Source organism: Rattus rattus, chromosome 2 (genome assembly GCF_011064425.1).
Source record: "Rattus rattus isolate New Zealand chromosome 2, Rrattus_CSIRO_v1, whole genome shotgun sequence".
Taxonomy (NCBI): domain Eukaryota; kingdom Metazoa; phylum Chordata; class Mammalia; order Rodentia; family Muridae; genus Rattus; species Rattus rattus.
The window spans coordinates 130,733,805-130,755,795 of NC_046155.1; positions in this window are offsets into that span (position 1 = coordinate 130,733,805).

The window sequence follows — 21,991 nt, forward strand, 5'->3', positions numbered from 1 at the left end:
TTCTAATCCTCCTTCACTGAAAGGCATTATTTGACACAACTAAAGATTTCATCTTTTTCAAACAGATGTCAAGAGAACCTGGACTCAAAAGCATCACACTTTCTTCTCTGTCATTTATTCCCAATCTTCTCTTATCATTTTGATTTCTAAAGTCTAAGATTCATTTCAGGCTAATAATTCAAACTACCACATTTCTCTTTTTTGTATTTATTCCTTATAGAATATAGACTCTTTACAGCAGAAAATATTCTATATTTTTATATACCTAATAATATATATGTATTTATACATATGTATATATAGCATATATATTATATATACGAGTATGTGTGTGTGTAGCCTCTACAGCAACAGTGATGGGATATGGAGATATATATATGTAAAATATTATCTATATAATACTTTGTGTAAACTAAGGATTTATTTTACAGAGAAAAATAATTCCTAAAGATAATTCAAACAATGATTTTATAATATTTTTTCTTATTGACATATACAAATTCATTTTATTTTTACACAGACTTATTAGAGAATTGTTCATATAATGAAGAAAGGACAGGAACTCAAAGAAGACAAGAACCTACATGCAAGACCTGACGCAGAAGCCATAAAGGAGTGCTGCTTACTGACTTGCTCAGCCTGCCTTTTTTTATAGAACCCAGGTCTACCAGGCCAGCAATGGGTTGACCCCTCCCACATTGATTACTAGGAAAATGCAGTATAAGGTTTCCTTCAAACAGATCCTCTGGAGGAATTTTCTCAGTTGATGCTCCCTCCTCTCAAATATTATAGCTTGTGTCAAGTTGACATTTGACTAGTCAGTATATGCCACATTTAAATTGTTGTTACATACAACATCTTTCGTTGTAGTCTCATTTAAACACACTTTCAGTATGATCTTGTCTTTTCCAGAATTTCCATGAAATTGCCAGCAGAGATCCCAAAAGTTACATTCTGTACTTAATATTTACACTCATTCTCTATCCAACTGAACCTAATGCAAGTATTGTATTAGAATAAATAAATATTTAAGTCAAAAAATAATGTATTGGATCTGTAATGGAACTGTATCAGATCATATTTTAATTATGCATGGGCAGAATCTGGGTTTCTGGGGTTACTTATTCTCTGAATTTATCCAAAGGGTACATAATATATATATGTTTCTTACTGTTATGCCAGTCTACACATATCATTTTTAATTTGCAGAGAAAAGATCCTAATAGATGAGTAGATATCTGTGTATTTTGTGCCTCTGTATATTCATGATCATGTGTGTGCAGGTGCACATGATGTGGTTGGCATAGATGTCCATGAAAATCACTCTTGGGGTTAGAGGTCAACCTCAAGCACTGTTCCTCATAAACGTCTACCTTGATTTTTGTTTTTAATGGTAATAACTCTTTTACCCAGAGTTATTCAAGTAGGCTAGGCTTGCTGGCCAGTGAGCTCCAAGGACCTGCCTCTGCCTCCCCAGAGATGGAATTTCAATTGCATGACAGCAAGCCTGACTCCTTTAAGATGATTCAAGCTCTTATTCTGGCAAGGATGCATGTTTTTCTGACTCAACTGTCTTCCCAGCCTTGTATTAATTTTTATCCTTTATCTTTTAGGAAATTAAGAAATGTTAACACGTCATTATTTTCGACCAGATTCTGTAGTGTTCAGATGGTATATGATTCTGTAGTGTTCATGATTTTCTATAGACTTTCAGGTCTCACATATCTTCCTTCACTCAGATCTTTTCCAAATGGTTAGATGTTGACTTCCTTCTTCATGTTGCTTTAATAAAATAGCAGAGTCTCAGCAATTCACGAACAGTAACTTTTCTGGAGTCTGAGATGACCCAGATGAAAGAAACAATAATCCTGGAGGACTGGAGTAGGGAAGGAAGATCACAATACCAGAAAGCCTTGACAAGCAGTTTACGGGAGGGGTGTGTGTGTGTGTGTGTGTGTGTGTGTGTGTGTGTGTGTGTGTGTTGTGAATGTGTTGTGTGTGTGTGTTGTGTGTGTATGTGTGTGTGTGTGTGTGTGTGTGTGTGTGTGTGTGTGTTGTGTGTGTGTTGTGGTGTGTGTGTGTTGTGGTGTGTGTGTGTTGTGGTGTGTGTTGTGGTGTGTGTGTGTGTGTGTTTGTGTGTGTGTGTGTAAGAGAGAAAGAGAGGTGTCATCAAATGAAGTGAAGAGAACGATGTAAAAGAAGCAGAGAGAAAAGAAAATAATTATTACTGTGACTTCACAGGGCAAAGAATATAGAAGGGCTGGGCTGCTCTCTGAAGTTTCTTTTATAACTGTACTCATGAGTGGAGCCAATATTATGTAACTATTTTCCCCCAGCATACAACATTTGGAGAACGACAAACTTTCAAGTTGTATCTTTTTGCTTCATTACCCTCAATACCAGAGTATATTTTTTCCTTTTTTTCATTTCTTTTATTGGATATTTTCTTTAATTACAATTCAAATGTTACCCACTTTCCCATTTATCCATCTGGAAAGCCCCTTTCCCATCCTACTACCCCCTTCTTCTTTGAGAATGATCCCCATCCACTCACCCACTCCCTTCCCCCTCCCCCGCTGGCATTCCCCTACACTGGGGCATCGAGTCTTCACAGGACCAAGGGTCTCTCCTCCCACTGATGCCCAACAAGGCCCATCCTCTGCTACATATGTGGCTGGAGCCATGGGTCACTCCATGTATACTCTTTGGTTGGTGATTTAGTCCTTAGGAGCTCTGAGGTATCTGATTGGTTGATATTGTTTTTCTTCCTATGGGGTTGCAAACCTCAGTCCTTTCTCTAACTCCTCCACTGGGGACCCTATTCTCTGTCCAATGGTTTGCTACCAGCATCTGCCTCTATATTTGTCAGGCTCTGGCAGAGCCTCTCAGGAGACAGCTAAATCAGGCTCCTGTCAACATTCACCTCTTGGCATCCCCAATAGTGACTAAGTTAGGTGACTGCATGTCGGATGGATCCCCATGTGTGGCAGTCTCTGGGTGGCCTTTACTTCAGTCTCTGCTCCATACTTTTATTCTGTATTTGCTCCTGTGAGTATTTTCTTCCTCTTTCTAAGAAGGATTGAAGCCTCCACACTTTGTCTTTCTTATTCTTGAGCTTCACGTGGCCTGTAAATTGTATCTTGGGTATTCCGAGATTTTGGGCTAAAATCCACTTGCTATTGAGTACATATCATATGTGTTCTTTTGTGATTGGGTTAACTCATTCAGGATGATATTTTCTACTTCCATCCATTTGCCTAAGAATTTCATTAAGTGATTGTTTTTCTCCAATTACTTAGTAGTACTCCATTGTGTAAATGTACCACAATTTCTCTATCCATTCCTCTGTTGAAGAACATCTGGGTTGTTTCTAGCTTCTGGCTATAATAAATAAGGCTGCTATGTGTCCTTGTTATATGTTGAAGCATCTTTTGGGTATGTGCTCAGGAGTGATTCAGCTGGATCCTTAGGTAGAACTATGTCCAATTTTTTGAGGAACCTCCAGATTGTTTTCCAGAGTGGTTGTACAAGTTTGCAGTCCCAGCAGCAATGGAGGAGTGCTCTTCTTTCTCTATATCCTCACCAGCATCTGTTGTCGCCTGAGGTTTTTTTCTTAGCCATTCTGACTGGTGTGAGGTGGAATCTCAAGGTTGTTTTGATTTGCATTTCCTTGATGACTAAGGAACATTTGAACATTTCTTTAGGTGCTTCTCAGTCATTCAATATTCCTTAGTTGAGAATTCTTTGTTTAGCTATGTACCCCATTTTTAATAGGGCTATTTGATTCTCTGGAGTTTAACTTCTTGAGTTTTTTTGTATGTATTGGATAGTAGCCTTTTATCAGATGTAGGATTCTGAAAAGATCTTTACCAATCTGTTGTTTCTGTGTGTCCTATTGACAGTATCCTTTGTCTTACAGAAACTTTGCAAGTTTATGAGGTCCCATTTGTTGAATCTTGATCTTAGACCAGAAAAATTTCCCCAGTGACCATGTGTTCAAGGCACTTTCCCACATTCTCTCCATTAGTTCCAGTCTGTCTGATTTCATGTGGAGGTCTTTGATTCACTTGGACTTGAGCTTTGTGCAAGGTGATAAGCATGGATCAATTTGCATTCTTCTACATGCTGAGTGCCAATTGACCTAGCACCATTTGCTGAAACTGTTGTCTCTTTTCCACTGGATGGTTTTATCTCCTTTGTCAAAGATTAAGTGATCATAGGTGTGTGGGTTCATTTCTGGTCTTTAGTTTTATTGCACTGATCTACCTGCTTGTTTCTGTACCAATACCATACAGTTTTTAGCACTATTGCTTTGTAATACTGCTTGAGGTCAGGAATTGTGATTCCCCCCAGAAGTTCTCTTATTGTTGACTATAGTTTTCACTATCCTGGGCTTTTTGGTATTCCAAATGAATTTGCAAATTGCCTTTCTAACTACTCTGTGCGGAATTGACTTGGGATTTTGATGGAGATTCCATTGAGTCTATAGATTGCTTTCAGCAAGATGGCCATTTTTACTATATTAATCCTGCTAATCCATGAGCATGGGAGGTCTTTCCATCTTCTCAGATCTTCTTCAATTTCTTTCTTCAGAGACCTGAAGTTCTTGTCATATAGATCTTTCACTTGCTTTGTTAGAGTCACACCAAGGTATTTTAAATTATTTGTGACTATTGTGAAGAGTGTCATTGCCTAATTTCTTTCTCAACCTGTTTATCCTTTGAGTAGAGGAAGGCTATTTGATTTGTTTGAGTTAATTTTATATCTACCCAATTTGCTGTGAAGTTGTTTATTAGATTTAGGAGTTCTCTGGTGGAATTTTGGGGGTCACTTAAGTATACTATCATATCATCTGCAAATAGTGATATTTTGCCTTCTTCCTTTCCAATATGTATCTTTTTGACCTTCTTTTGTTTCTAATTACTCTGGCTAGGACTCCAAGTACTTTATTGAATAGGTAGGGAGAGAGTGGGCAGCCTTGTCTAGTCCCTGATTTTAGTGGAATTGCTTCAAGTTTCTCTCCATTTAGTTTGGTGTTGGCTACTGGTTTGCTGTATATTGCTTTTACTATGTTTAGGTATGGGCCTTGAAACACTAAATATTCATGGGCATTTACATAAATGTGAGAGTCATATAGTTTTTCCACAAGTGAAGCTCTTTCTCCATTATTTGACTACTAATTCTTTTCTTGGTTGCCTACTATATTGACAGCAACATTGGGCCAATTTTTGACAAGTATGTAGAATAGAAAAAACTGAAATTAAAGTATGCCTGTGGAGAGGATATCTGCCTTGCCTCCTCAATCCCTCACTTTTCACCTAGATACTTTAGAATCTTCTTTTTCAGTCAGTAGTTACAAATATCACCTCCCATATTTGTTACCTGACATTCATTAAAACAGTCAGAAGAAGCTGTTTGTTACCCACTTCTGTTGTGGTAAATATTATTAGTAACCACAAACCTTCACTTGCTGGCATGGTCAAGCCATATGGCATTAGCGGGGTATATTTATCTCAGTGGTCGCTGGTTCTAGGGCAACATGTCATGCTACCTCTTGCTATTATCTCATGCCAGTGGTGGCTGTCCTCCTGGCTCTGAGCTGCTGAACACTACTCACATTCCCAGCAACTTCCCCTTGTGATCACTGTCACAACCCACACGAGCCCGACCAAATCAGAACTCCAGGAACTGGTCCTGAGAGACTCTGCCAGAGCATGACAAATACAGAGGTGGACTTGCACAGCCAACCATTGAACTGAGAATTGGGTCCCCATTGGGGGAGTTTGAGAAAGGATTGAAGAAGCTGAAGGGGCTTGCGACCCCATAAGAACAACAATACCAACCAACTATAGCTCCCAGGGATTAAACCACCATCCAAAGAGTACACAAGGATAGACCCATGGCTCCAGCTGTATATGTAACAGAGGATGGCCTTGTGGGCACCAATGGGAGGAGAAGCCCTAAGTCCTGCCATGGCTCAATCCCCCAATGTAGGGGAATGTCAGGGCAGGGAGGCAGGAAGAGGTGGATGTGTGGGAGAACACCCTCATAGAAAAGGGGGAAAGGGGGAAAGCAGAGCGTGGTGGGCTTATGAATTGGAAACTGAGAAAGGGAATAATATTTGAATTGTAAATGAATAAAAATACAATAAAAAGACATAAAAAGATTTATCTCAATAATTTATCTCAGAAAATTTACACTCTACAAAACATCCACACAATAAACTCAGAGCCAATTGATCAATATAATTTGCCCATCTAGACAAGATGAACTGTCCTATAATAATCCATCCCTTATAAGGTATTCATAGCTACCTGTGACTGATTAAAGCCACATGGAGAATGACCATCCTTGTTCTCCTCCATCTTGCCTCTCCCTCTCTCATGGCTTCTCTCTTTTCCCCAAAACTCTGTCCTTGCCTTACTTTTTACTGGCCAATCACAGGCCTTGTCTTACCTTGTGACTGCCCTCCTTTAATTTCAATCACATACTTCTTAAGGTTAAATTTTGTTTCTTTCTATTTTAAAATTTTTATTCATTGTTTTGACCACTACCTATAATGTGTTTGGTCATATTCTCTTCCACCCCTTCTCACATCCATCCCTACCTCTCTAATCTCCTAACTCTGATTGTTCTTGAAATCTGAAAAGCAAGAAAGTCTTATTTTTTGCTTGTTTGTTTGTTTTATTTTCTTTCTTATTTTGCCAGAAACAGTGAATGAACAAGTATAATATTTGAATAATATCTATCAAGTGACACTTCTATATTCAGTGTTTACCTAGTTTTTACCCCCATTAATGTGTCCTTTAAAAACACATATTTCTTCCTCTGGCTATTTCTTTTGCCAAAATTATATTTATCATAATGACTATGGCCTATAACTGTGACCAAGTTCACACAAGTAAGCCAGCTTATAGCTTGTCATGTGCTCTGTTGGGGTCTCTCCCTGATGACCTAAATGAGAAACTAGTTTGTTATTAAAAATGGATCTTACTTACTTCTAGTCAGACATTAATTTGCTGCCTAAGAATACATCTTTATAGTATAGTAGTCAAATAAAGCAATTTTTCTGAGAGTATAATACAAATATTTATGATAATCAATATTCTTAGTATCAAAGGATTAGGGCTTTAAGGTAGCATCTGGGGAGGAGAGAAAATGATTACTGCAGTTACCAACCAAGACCCTGAATGTTCTGTATAACAGAAAGAACAACACAAACATAGATGATCATGGAGATTGTTGTGAGAACCTGAATTTCTTTAATGGGGCAAATAATTTTGAATGCTACATGTAGAAAAGTAATGGGAAGTGTTTGCACATTTTCCTTTACATCAAATATTAGTCTTTCTTAGCTCCTAGAAGGGTTTAAGTTTTATAAGAGTTGCCACAATGTCGGGGGTGGCAAACACATTCTACAAATAGTTATTGAAATCTATCCTGGAGCTGAGAAAGTCCTCTGTTACGGAATAAGTCACCTCCTACATACCAACAAGGGGAACATTGCCTCAGAAAATGAAGCGAAGGATGGGATAGGTATGTTGGACATTTACTGCCAACTAGGTAGGTAGGTGCTCAGTTCACAAAATAGGTTCCCAGGAAGCAAGCTCAGGTTACTACGCAAGGTTCCGTTTAAGTCCTTAATAGTATTTACCTGTTAATTCCCTTTCTAACTGGTACCAAAATCCATAATCCATCATGGATGCCCAGCTTCTACAGATAAAACAGTTATTTTTCTATTGTCTATGCCTATCATCTTAAAATGACTTAAGATTCCTAAGATAACACTGTGAAAAACATTGCCCTACTGCATTGCTCAATGGATAAAGACATACTTTTAAAAATGTAGATTTGCAGTATAAATGAAAATAATTTAACACGTGTTTTCAATCCATGAGTTTAATCAGATGATGGGGAGTCTGAGGAAATAGATTCTTGTTGGGTTTCGAGGTGCAAATTTTAATGTGGCAATTCCATATAAAGATTATCAATTACATGGTGTCTTAACTCAACATGGATGAAATCCTTATAACAAGAGAAGGGCACCGGGAAGGTAAAGGCACACAGAACAGAAGGTGTTGGATCAAAGAGAAAGTGCCACCATCTATGGTCAATAATATTTTGATAAGAAACCTAAGTCTTTATCTCAGATCTCCAGCCTCTAGAACTCTTAGAATAAAGGTAAATTTCTATTGTTTAATCCCCAGTTTATGCTATTCTTTTAAGACCAATCTAACTGACTACATCATCTTCTTTGGGTCTAAGAAATTGTATTTTGCCTGTAAGTGTTTCATTGGTAGCTTTTCATTAATACACAAAGGGCAATATGGGGAATCAGAATGGGAAATTAATTACAGGCAAATGCTACTTATCCCATCCTCACTTGGTAGCTGATCATACTGAAAGCAATGAGGTAAACTGAGTCACGTTTCTGTGCACTTATCCAGCCTCCTCTTGCTTACCTCCTTCATTCACCTCTTGCTCTTCTTTTTTTTCTTCTATTTTTATTAAATTGGGTATTTCTTATTTACATTTCAAATGTTATTCCCTTTTCCAGTTTCCTGTTCGTCAGCCACCTAACTCCTCCCCCTCCCTTCTATATGGGTGTTCCCCTCACCATCAACCCCTCATTACCACCCCCCTAACAATCCCTACACTGGGGATCCAGCCTTGGCAGGACCAAGGGCTTCCCCTTCCACTGGTGCCCCAACAAGGCTATTCTCTGCTACCTATGCAGTTGGAGTCCAGGGTCAGTCCATGTATAGTCTTTAGGTAGTGGCTTAGTCCCTGGAAGCTCTGGTTGGTTGGCATTGTTGTTCTTATGGGGTCTCAAGCCCCTTCAAACTCTTTCAGTTCTTTCTCCAATTCTTCCAACGGGGGTCCCGTTCTCAGTTCAGTGGTTTGCTGTTGGCATTTGCCTCTGTGTTTGACATGTTCTGGTTGTGTCTCTCAGGAGAGATCTATATCTGGTTCCTGTCAGCCTGCACTTCTTAGCTTCATCCATCTTGTCTAATTGGGTGGCTGTATATGTATGGGCCACATGTGGGGCAGGCTCTGAATGGCTGTTCCTTCAGTCTCTGCTCTAAACTTTGCCTCCCTATCCCCTCCTATGGATATTTTTGTTCCCTTTTTAAAGAAGGAGTGAAGCATTGCATTTCAGTCATCCTTCTTGAGTTTCACGTGGTCTGTGCATCTTGGGTAATTCGAGCATTTGGGCTAATAGCCACTTATCAATGATTGCACACCATGTGTGTTTTTCTGCACCTCTTGCTCTTCTTAGGTAGTTAGCTCCAAGCCCTTCAGTTCTATACTTTGTACAAGATTCTATTCTACTGTTTCATTTCCCATAATTTCAAATTTGGACATCAGTCACATTATTTTTTCCTCCAATTTTCTATTCATTGATTTTTCTTGACTCTACTTACGAATTTGCACCATACTATACTGTCTTATTTTTCTTATTGCTATGGTTTATTTAACTATATTTGTCAGCTTAAAACAACCAATATAATTAGAGATGTTTTCTTGGGGCAAAATCTATTTTGTGTGCTGTGTTGTTTTGTGTTTCTTCAGTGGGGTCTTTATACAAAGCCCAGGCTGATTCCAGATCTTGCTATTTCATAGACTACAGACCGACGTGTGCTATCATGCCTATCTTTAGTGCATGTATTTCAGCATGACTCTTAAAAACTACACGCTCTATAGTCAAAGTTGGGAAAATACATTATTGGTAGTTACAGAACATCCATAGAATTAGGAAAACAATGCTTCCAGCCTTCAGATTTGTGTTGATTGCCTGCTGCAAACATTAGGTGTGTCCCTCAGAATCATGGCTGCCAAGACTGAACCCCCAGTGAATGTGATTGTTGGGGGGAGGGCGGTAATGGGGGGAGGATGGGGAGGGGAACACCCAGAGAGAAGGGGAGGGGGAGGGGTTAGGGGGATGTTGGCCAGGAAACCGGGAAGGGGAATAACAATCGAAATGTAAATAAGAAAAAGTCAAGTTAATAAAGATGAAAAAAAAAGAATACGATATGTTTTTAAAACTGTAGATTTTTGACATCTTGATTTAATGTCACTTTAATAAACCTAGATTAAAACAGTCACAAAGGAAAGTTTTGAAAAAGATTGGTGTTTTTAAGTAACAACCCATTGAGAGATCATGGATATACCACCAAAAATGCAATGTATAAAATACTATCGAAACAGAAAGAAAAGTAAAAACGCAAGACCCTTAATCAATAAGAAATAGGTTAATAACTTAATAGATGGGAAAACTTTAATTCATCAACTTTCTTCTTTGATGTAAAACTGTAAGAAACAGACCTGAATCCAAGGCTGTTGTAGCTAACGTTGCATCAAGTTTTATCTTGGCCCATGCTTGCTTCAAATTTGGCTTTTGGAAAAGCAGAGTTATGAAGTAAATTACATGTATGAGAGAATATTTGTTCAAGTAAATAGATATGGAGGCTAGCACAAGCTAAAGCCAACATTGGCCTTACATAAAGACATGGGTCATTTCAGGAACCCTGATATTTGCTTCAGCCATGGACACACTTTTGCATTAATGGTGTGATTTATTACCCATTTCATTGCAAGACAATTTACAAAGGTACCCTCAGGAGAAAATGATGGCATTCAACTAGCTTCCTAGCCTACGCATGTTATCTACTGCCAAGGTAAAATCAATGTGTTTACAGAGTCTGTGGATAAAGGCATGGATTGAAGCTTTTATGGGTAAATTGAAACTTAAGTACTCAAAGTACTCAGTGCTTTCGTTAGCACTTTGGAGAAGCTTTCATTTGCACTATTGCTTTGTTTATGCTTGCTTTTCTAACAATAAAGAGTATAATTAAAAGGGAATGCTATGGTTCTAAGCTCTAGCCCCTACATTCATGTCATGAGAGGTGATGTTGGGAAAACCCAGGAGAAACATATTATCTTTCACATACTGGCAATCAAGGCAGCCATAGCAGCAAAATTAGTCTTGGAAGAAAACACTCCATTGTATCTGTCAAGTTTCTGCATAATCTAGAATTATAGCTCAACATTTGTTCTTGTCTATACTATCTTTATTTTTTTTTTGTTTTATTTATTTATTTATTTATTTTTATTAACTTGAGTATTTCTTATATACATTTCGAGTGTTATTCCCTTTCCCGGTTTCCGGGCAAACATCCCTTCCCTCCCCCCTTCCTTATGGGTGTTCCCTCCCACCCTCCCCCCATTGCTGCCCTCCCCCCAACAATCTAGTTCACTGGGGGTTCAGTCTTAGCAGGACCCAGGGCTTCCCCTTCCACTGGTGCTCTTACTAGAATATTCATTGCTACCTATGAGGTCAGAGTCCAGGGTCAGTCCATGTATAGTCTTTAGGTAGTGGCTTAGTCCCTGGAAGCTCTGGTGGCTTGGCATTGTTGTACATATAGGGTCTCGAGCCCCTTCAAGCTCTTCCAGTTCTTTCTCTGATTCCTTCAACGGGGGTCCTATTCTCAGTTCAGAGGTTTGCTGCTGACATTCGCCTCTGTATTTGCTGTATTCTGGCTGTGTCTCTCAGGAGCGATCTACACTTCTGCACTTCTTTGCTTCATCCATCTTGTCTAATTGGGTGGCTGTATATATATGGGCCACATGTGGGCAGGCTCTGAATGGATGTTCCTTCAGTCTCTGTTTTAATCTTTGCCTCTATCTTCCCTGCCAAGGGTATTCTTGTTCCCCTTTTAAAGAAGGAGTGAAGCATTCACATTTTGATCATCCGTCTTGAGTTTCATTTGTTCTAGGCATCTAGGGTAATTCAGGCATTTGGGCTAATAGCCACTTATCAATGAGTGCATACCATGTATGTCTTTCTGTGATTGGGATAGCTCACTCAGGATGATATTTTCCAGTTCCAACCATTTGCCTACAAATTTCATAAACTCGTTGTTTTTGATAGCTGAGTAATATTCCATTGTGTAGATATACCACATTTTCTGTATCCATTCCTCTGTTGAAGGGCATCTGGGTTCTTTCATAAGGCTGCGATGAACATAGTGGAGCATGTGTCTTTTTTATATGTTGGGGCATCTTTTGGGTATATGCCCAAGAGAGGGATAGCTGGATCCTCAGGCAGTTTAATGTCCAATTTTCTGAGGAACCTCCAGACTGATTTCCAGAATGGTTGTACCAGTCTGCAATCCCACCAACAATGGAGGAGTGTTCCTCTTTCTCCACATCCTCGCCAGCATTTGCTGTCACCTGAGTTTTTGATCTTAGCCATTCTCACTGGTGTGAGGTGAAATCTCAGGGTTGTTTTGATTTGCATTTCCCTGATGACTAAAGATGTTGAACATTTCTTTAGGTGTTTCTCAGCCATTCGGCATTCCTCAGCTGTGAATTCTTTGTTTAGCTCTGAACCCCATTTTTTAATAGGGTTATTTGTCTCCCTTCGGTCTAACTTTTTGAGTTCTTTGTATATTTTGGATATAAGGCCTCTATCTGTTGTAGGATTGGTAAAGATCTTTTCCCAATCTGTTGGTTGCCGTTTTGTCCTAACCACAGTGTCCTTTGCCTTGCAGAAGCTTTGCAGTTTTATGACATCCCATTTGTTCCATTCTTGATCTTAGAGCATAAGCCATTGGTGTTTTGTTCAGGAAATTTTTCCAGTGCCCATGTGTTCCAGATGCTTCCCTAGTTTTTTCTTCTATTAGTTTGAGTGTGTCTGGTTTGATGTGGAGGTCCTTGATCCACTTGGACTTAAGCTTTGTACAGGGTGATAAGCATGGATCGATCTGCATTCTTCTACATGTTGACCTCCAGTTGAACCAGCACCATTTGCTGAAAATGCTATCTTTTTTCCATTGGATGGATTTGGCTCCTTTGTCAAAAATCAAGTGACCATAGGTGTGTGGATTCATTTCTGGGTCTTCAATTCTGTTCCATTGGTCTATCTGTCTGTCTCTGTACCAATACCATGCAGTTTTTATCACTATTGCTCTGTAATACTGATTGAGTTCAGGGATAGTGATTCCCCTGAAGTCCTTTTATTGTTGAGGATAGTTTTAGCTATCCTGGGTTTTTGTTATTCCAGATGAATTTGCAAATTGTTCTGTCTAACTCTTTGAAGAATTGGATTGGTATTTTGATGGGGATTGCATTGAATCTGTAGATCGCTTTTTGGTAAAATGGCCATTTTACTATATTAATCCTGCCAATCCATGAGCATGGGAGATCTTTCCACCTTCTGAGGTCTTCTTCAATTTCTTTCTTCAGTGTCTTGAAGTTCTTATTGTACAGATCTTTTTACTTGCTTGGTTAAAGTCACACGAGGTATTTTATATTATTTGGGTCTATTATGAAGGGTGTCGTTTCCCTAATTTCTTTCTCGGCTTGTTTCTCTTTTGTGTAGAGGAAGGCTACTGATTTATTTGAGTTAATTTTATACCCAGCCACTTTGCTGAAGTTGTTTATCAGCTTTAGTAGTTCTCTGGTGGAACTTTTGGCATCACTTAAATATACTATCATATCATCTGCAAATAGTGATATTTTGACTTCTTCTTTTCCGATCTGTATCCCCTTGATCTCCTTTTGTTGTCTGATTGCTCTGGCTAGAACTTCAAGAACTATATTGAATAAGTAGGGAGAGAGTGGGCAGCCTTGTCTAGTCCCTGATTTTAGTGGGATTGCTTCAAGTTTCTCTCCATTTAGTTTAATGTTAGCCACTGGTTTGCTGTATATGGCTTTTACTATGTTTAGGTATGGGCCTTGGATTCCTATTCTTTCCAGGACTTTTATCATGAAGGGGTGTTGAATTTTGTCAAATGCTTTCTCAGCATCTAATGAAATGATCATGTGGTTTTGTTCTTTCAGTTTGTTTATATAATGGATCACGTTGATGGTTTTCCGTATATTAAACCATCCCTGCATGCCTGGGATGAAGCCTACTTGATCATGGTGGATGATTGTTTTGATGTGCTCTTGGATTCGGTTTGCCAGAATTTTGTTGAGTATTTTTTCGTGGAATGTTCATAAGGGAAATTGGTCTGAAGTTCTCTTTCTTTGTTGGGTCTTTGTGTGGTTTAGGTATAAGAGTAATTGTGGCTTCATAGAAGGAATTCGGTAGTGCTCCATCTGTTTCAATTTTGTGGAATAGTTTGGATAATATTGGTATGAGGTCTCCTATGAAGGTCTGATAGAATTCTGCACTAAACCCGTCTGGACCTGGGCTCTTTTTGGTTGGGAGACCTTTAATGACTGCTTCTATTTCCTTAGGAGTTATGGGGTTGTTTAACTGGTTTATCTGTTCCTGATTTAACTTCGGTACCTGGTATCTGTCTAGGAAATTGTCCATTTCCTGTAGATTTTCAAGTTTTGTTGAATATAGGCTTTTATAGTAAGATCTGATGATTTTTGAATTTCCTCTGAATCTGTAGTTATGTCTCCCTTTTCATTTCTGATTTTGTTAATTTGGACACACTCTCTGTGTCCTCTCCTTAGTCTGGCTAGGGTTTATCTATCTTGTTGATTTTCTCAAAGAACCAACTTTTGGTTCTGTTGATTCTTTCTATGGTCCTTTTTGTTTCTACTTGGTTGATTTCAGCTCTGAGTTTGATTATTTCCTGCCTTCTACTCCTCCTGGGTGTATTTGCTTCTTTTGTTCTAGAGCTTTTTTTTTAGGTGTGCTGTCAAGCTGCTGACATATGCTCTTTCCTGTTTCTTTCTGCAGGCACTCAGCGCTATGAGTTTTCCTCTTAGCACAGCTTTCATTGTGTCCCATAAGTTTGGGTATGTTGTACCTTCATTTTCATTAAATTCTAAAAAAGTTTTAATTTCTTTCTTTATTTCTTCCTTGACCAGGTTATCATTGAGTAGAGCATTGTTCAGTTTCCACGTATATGTGGGCATTCTTCCCTTATTGTTATTGAAGACCAGCTTTAGGCCGTGGTGGTCCGATAGTACGCATGGGATTATTTCTATCTTTCTGTACCTGTTGAGGCCCGTTTTTTGACCAATTATATGGTCAATTTTGGAGAAAGTACCATGAGGAGCTGAGAAGAAGGTATATCCTTTTGCTTTAGGGTAGAACGTTCTATAAATATCCGTTAAGTCCATTTGGCTCATGACTTCTCTTAGTCTGTCTACGTCTCTGTTTAATTTCTGTTTCCATGATCTGTCCATTGATGAGAGTGGGGTGTTGAAATCTCCCACTATTATTGTGTGAGGTGCAATATGTGTTTTGAGCTTTAGTAAGGTTTCTTTTACGTATGTAGGTGCCCTTGTATTTGGGGCATAGATATTTAGGATTGAGAGTTCATCTTGGTGGATTTTTCCTTTGATGAATATAAAGTGTCCTTCCTTGTCTTTTTTGATGACTTTTAGTTGGAAATTGATTTTATTTGATATTAGAATGGCTACTCCAGCTTGCTTCTTCAGACCATTTGCTTGGAAAGTTGTTTCCCAGCCTTTCACTCTGAGGTAGTGTCTGTCTTTGTCTCTGAGGTGTGTTTCCTGTAGGCAGCAGAATGCAGGGTCCTCGTTGCGTATCCAGTTTGTTAATCTATGTCTTTTCATTGGGGAGTTGAGGCCATTGATGTTGAGAGATATTAAGGAATAGTGATTATTGCTTCCTGTTATATTCATATTTGGATGTGAGGTTGTGTTTGTGTGCTTTTCTTCTCTTTGTTTTGTTGCCAAGACGATTAGTTTCTTGCCTCTTCTTGGGTATAGCTTGCCTCCTTATGTTGGGCTTTACCATTTATTATTCTTTGTAGTGCTGGATTTGTAGAAAGATATTGTGTAAATTTGGTTTTGTCATGGAATATCTTGGTTTCTCCATCTATGTTAATTGAGAGTTTTGCAGGATACAGTAGCCTGGGCTGGCATTTGTGTTCTCTTAGGGTCTGTATGACATCAGTCCAGGATCTTCTGGCCTTCATAGTTTCTGGCGAGAAGTCTGGTGTGATTCTGATACTATCTTTATAAAGATATCTGTGTAGAGAACAGCCATGGACCACAGAGAAGGAAGAAGTTTATTTCTACTCTTTTACTTTATTGTATATATTATACATAACGTATACTGTATTATATATGTATATGTATCATTCTATATTATATGTATTTAGTACTCTATTCCTCTATTGTATATGTGCATATAATAACCTATTGTATATATGTATATATTATACATCAATACATATATTAGTTCATAGAAGTATTTCTATTTTGCTATTATTCTATTGATCTGCAGAGAATATCTTAGGAGGGTTTGCAATCATTCATCTAATATAATACTAAGTTTTCCTGAGGTCGTAGTGCCTCAGCTATGGCCTACCACAGCATGTGCAAGGTATCCTGGGGGATGTGAACAGACACTGAAAATTGACAGGAACATGAAATTGGCACTACCTCCTGTGCTACAGTCATGTCTTCTGAATTTGCTCCAGGAGTATCATGGGTTTTGTCAAAATTAATAAAACTGATGCATGACTTTTAATCTGCAAACTGCATGAGTAAACATCTCAAGTCTTTGAAAATTTACTGGTATGTTTTTTTAAAATGATGTTTTTATTTATTTTTTGAATGTCATATATACATATTTCTATTATGTCTACTCCACTTTCTCTCCCTGAAAATCCTCCTGAGACCCTCTTATATCACCGCCAAATCCATGTAATCTTTATTCTTTTCAATTTTAAAATTATTTTATTTTTGAATTTAAATTACAGTTACAATTTTTTCTCCCTTCCTTTACTATTCCCCAACCTCTCACATATACCCCCTTGCTTACTTTCAAATTTATGGCCTCTGGTTTCTTTTTCTTTAAAGTTATATGCTTATCTATCTATCTATCTATCTATCTATCTATCTATCTATCTATCTGTCTGTCACCTATTTATCTATCATATAATATTATATTTATATACTATAAGAATAAATCTATGTAAAATATCTGTGCATAATGTATGTATATTAAACAAATGCATATATTACATGTGTGGATACTATATATGTGTAGATATATGTAAATACACATATAGAATATACAATATAGTATATGCAATATAGAATATATAATATAATATATAAGATATAATGTATAATATATAATGTATAATATATAATGTACAATATAAAATATATGTTTTACATCTAACATAACGTACAGCATATGGCATACAGCACATAGCACATAACACATAGTGTATACCAGATAAATAATATGTAGTATGCAGGTTCCAGAATGCAGTATGTGATATGTAGTATGTAGGATGTAATACATGATATATTATATATAATAATTAATATAAAATATAACATGTATAATACATAATATGTAATATGAAATTTAATGAACAATATAAATATATACTATACAATTTATAACTTATAGTGCATAATATACAATGTCAATGTATATATATGTATCATGTAGCATGTCACATATCATACATCATATATTTTGCATATAATATATAATATATAAAAGTTATCTATATAACAATAACTAAAGAAAGAGTCCAGAAGCCATAAATATGTGAGTGTGTATATAGTATACACAGTTATGTATATACCATGATTTGTATAACAATATATATGACATATATGAATATATATTAATTTCTAGGTATATAACTTCAATTTGCTTATTTCATATAATTTTACATGTATGAAAATATCTCAGAATATTTGTTATATTTCTCTCAAATACTGTTATTTTTCATAATTTTCATATTAATTTGATAAATATTTGTGACAGATTAATATTATTTACATTAATACTCATTCTGCTATCATTCTTCTATGTCAGGAATTCATAAAGATGACTTTGGCTCTAAAGTATATTAATATGGATATGGAGCTTCTTTTACCAAGGAATTATTTTTGTAATGCTTGATAAATATAAAATAGTAGTTTTAATTTTTAAAAAATTCCTGGAATTTTTAAAACTGAAATTTTAAAAGGACAGTTATGAAAATCTTCCTACATAGATCTCATTAATCTGTTTTCCTATTGCCTAAACTACATTTACCATTTGCTTTCTCTAGCACCCTCCTTCAGACAGATGAAAGTCACCTAAGACGATGATGACAGGGTTAATCCAGCAAAGAACTTTTGAAGTTTATGAGAATACTGCTCCCCAAACCAGTGGCCTTTTAAACATGTTGCCCTGCTTCTACACACCCAGGAGTTGGAGTGAAATTTATGCAGAGAGGTAATATCAGAAATAACAAGATGCCAAAAGATTTAAACTATATATTATCTAAAGATTTCCACAGACCTTAGTTATAAAGGTTTTTTTTTTGACATAATACTTGTAACTTCCGTATAAGAATTTTATTTTATGCTTAGAATTAGAGTTGTTAGTGCTTACAGATTTGAGCATGTAGTGAAGAAATTTCCTTTATTTGAGAATAAAGAAAATTGGGATTTTGAGAGAAAGCATTAGAGGAAGACATATTCCTTTAGCACTTTCAGACAATAAGAGAAAAAGATTAACTACTATAGTCTCTGGAAGGTTCAGGCTAGGAACATAATATGCATGCTAAATAACAGGATATCTTAATGTTATGGAATAGGTTATAACATTGAAATGGAAAGAAAACTATTGTTGTGCGTAACTTGCAGACAGAAAGACCACATTACCGTTTCTCTCTCCATACACAGGGTCATGGACACATGTGCACACACATAATCGTGCACCAAAGATCTTAGAAACATATACTACAGACGCAAGAAAAAGATAGTAGCTACAATATCAGGATAGTGTCTGACTATGTTACTTGTTGTCTTGCACACAGAAAATTAAACTATGTGTTGAAAGAACTTGCCTTTCTTACCTTCCTGGATGGAGCATTCATCATTAGGAAGATATTTTAGTTAGGGTTTCCTTTGTGGTGAAGATACACCATGCCCAAGGCAACTCTTATAAAGGACACTTAATTGGGCCTATCTTACAGGTTCAGAGTTCCAGTTCATTATCATCAAGGCAGGAAACATAGCAGCATGAAGGCAGGCATGGTGCTGGGGGAGCTGAGAATTCTACATCTTGTTCCTAAGGCAAAACAGGGAAAATTGGCTTCCAGACAGCTGGGAGGAAAGTCTGTCAAAGCACACTGCCACAATGACATACTTCCTTTAATAAGGACACACCTTCTAATAGTGACACTCCCTGGGCCAAGCAGATTCAAACCACCACATTCCACTTCCTGGCACCCATAAGCTTGTTCAAACACATGAGTCTATGTGGGCCATACCTAAACATAGCATAATGCAAAACATGTTTAGTTCAACTACAAAAGTCCCATAGTCTATCACAGACTCAACAATGTTTAAAAGTTCAGTCTCTTCTAAGAGTCATCCAATTAACTGTTATTCTCTATAAAATGAAAATTAGAAAGCAGATCACATACCTCCAACATCACAGGATGTACATTAGCATTCTAAAATGACATAGTGAGAAAATTCTGGACAAACACAATACCAAAAACTAGCTGGGGAAACTCCCAAATCTGTATCTCCATATCTGATTTAAAAGTACTCATCAGATCTTCAATTCCTTTTTGCTTTGATGACTGTAACGCATTTCATTCTTTTAGGTTGATTCCATTTCCTTCTAACAGCTTTAATCAACAGGTATCTCATGGCTCTAGAATCTCTAACATCTTGGGGAATCCAAAGCAACTTTAACTTTGCAGCTTCTTGTTCCAATGACAGGCTCCACATAGGATCTTCTAAACTCCTCCAAAGGGTTTGAGTCAAATCTCCAGCTCTGTCCTTGATAGCACTCCAAGTTCTGATTGATTCCATTCCACTGCTCCAGCTGTTCTTGGTGGTGAGTCCATGGTACCGGCATACTGAATATGCTGGAGTCTTCTGCTGCAACTAAACTTCACCAATAGCCTCTCATAGGCTCTCTTCATGGTGTCAAGCCTCACCTTCTCTGCATGACGCCTTCAGTCCTGGGCCATCAACAGCAACTGAGGCTGTACCCTCACCAATGGCCTTCTCTGGCCTCTCAGTGTCAAGCCTCAGTTGCTCTTCATGACCCCTTCATTCCTTCAAAAGCAGAACCACCTGGGTGACTCTTACACACTTCCAAGTACAGCTGAAGCATGAGGTACAACCTTGGCTATCTCTGGAACACAGCTTCTTTGTGCTCTCAGAGAAAACTTCCTAGACAATTTCACCTCAATAATGCTAGTCTCTTCTTAATCATGCTTATTTTTTTAGTTCCAGCTAGCCAGCATCAATTGTCCAAGTATTGCCTTCTGTTCTTGACTCTCGAGCCAGAGCCACCTGGCCTAAGCTACTGAGTTCTGCTTGCTGGGGCTGGAACATGCTCCCCTTGTTCTATTACCATCTTTCTGTTTTCCAACTACTTCACAGCCTAAGATTGGCAGTCTTGAAACTTGCTATGTAGATCGACAGTGAACTCAGAGATTTGCATGCTCTGTCTCCTGAATGCTGAGATTAAATGCTTGTGTTACCATGTCTGGTCCTAATGTTTTCATGGTCACTGTTCCTCAAGATCTGTATCAAAAACATCTGCCTTCCAGCCCTAATATCTGGATCACAAGTATGCCCTCGGTTTCTGAATTGTAGTTTATGCCAGATTAAAAGTCCAAACTATTCCTTGTTCAACTACAAACAATAAGCTTAGCTGGGTGGGATCTTGCCATGAGATTACCTCTCCACTAATCTATCTCCTTGAACACAGGATTCATCTCCATTTCACTTCCTGGTGTCCCTTTATTATTACTTGAACCATACCTTTTTTATTTTTCATTTTTAAGCTTGCTGTGCTTGATAAGAATGTTCTTCCTGGAACTAAATCATAGAACAAAGTCTCTGCTGAACTTTATTTGAGACTTCCTTTGTCAATGCAATTAATATAAATCTCTTTACCTTAGCCTCAACAAGGGCAAAAAAGCAGCCATATTCTTCACCAAAATACCACAAAAACAATCTCTAGGCCACATACTGAAATTCTTCTCCATGGAAACATCTTGGACCAGGTCTGTACAATTACAATCATTCTCACTATCAATGTCTTCCATATTCCTACAAGGATGGGCCATTAATCTCCACTTAAAGCACTCTACTGCTTTCCAAAGTCCCCAAATCCACATTCCTGTGAACATGGTCAGGACTATCACAGTAATACCCGAGTACCTGGTACCAACTTCTGTCTTAGTTAAGGTTTCCATTGCTATAAAGAGACATATGATTAAGGTAAATTTTATAAGCAACAATGTTTAATTGGGACAAGATTACAGATTCAGAGGTCTAGGCCAATATCATTATCATGCTTCTAAAAACTGAGAAGTACATCATTTGACTCAAGGTTGTCTTGTTCTATCTTAACATCGCAGTAAGCATCATATGGTAAAATGGCACAAGGAGACTAGTTTATGAACTCCTTGGTACCTATGTCTTTATCTGATTCTAAATATTTCCACCCAAAGCTCAGCTTTAAATATAATTACTATACAAGTTTACAAAACATCACCTTGGAGAGAACAGATTTGTTATAGTGCTTTGTTTCCTGAGGAGAAAGCTACAGTATGCACATGTACTTGTGGTGGATTTGAAAGGTTTGGGTGACCTTCAAAAGCCCTATCCCATAAACTAATTTCTCCAAGTACTCTGGGAGTTTCAGCTAAGGATGTCAGACTGCTGAAGTGAGAAGCTTCCCTTGGCTTTAGAACGCCAAGTTAGCACCTTTTAGATAAAAAGACGCTTTGTAGAAAGGCTAGTTTTAAACCAGCTTCCTGCATTTTCACAGTTGATGCTCAGGCGGTCATATTTTATGGTGTCATAAAAAGTGACGAATCTTGTAACCTGCTAATTTCCCAGAAATCATAACAACTATAGCATGATTGGTTTCCCCACACTGTTGCCGTTCGAACTGGACAGGGTTTGTTTCTGTTAAGATGGTGACACACTGGGACAAGGGTATGATTACTGTATTTTGCTATGGTAGTGTGGCAACATAAGGCTTCCCAATCTGCTTGAG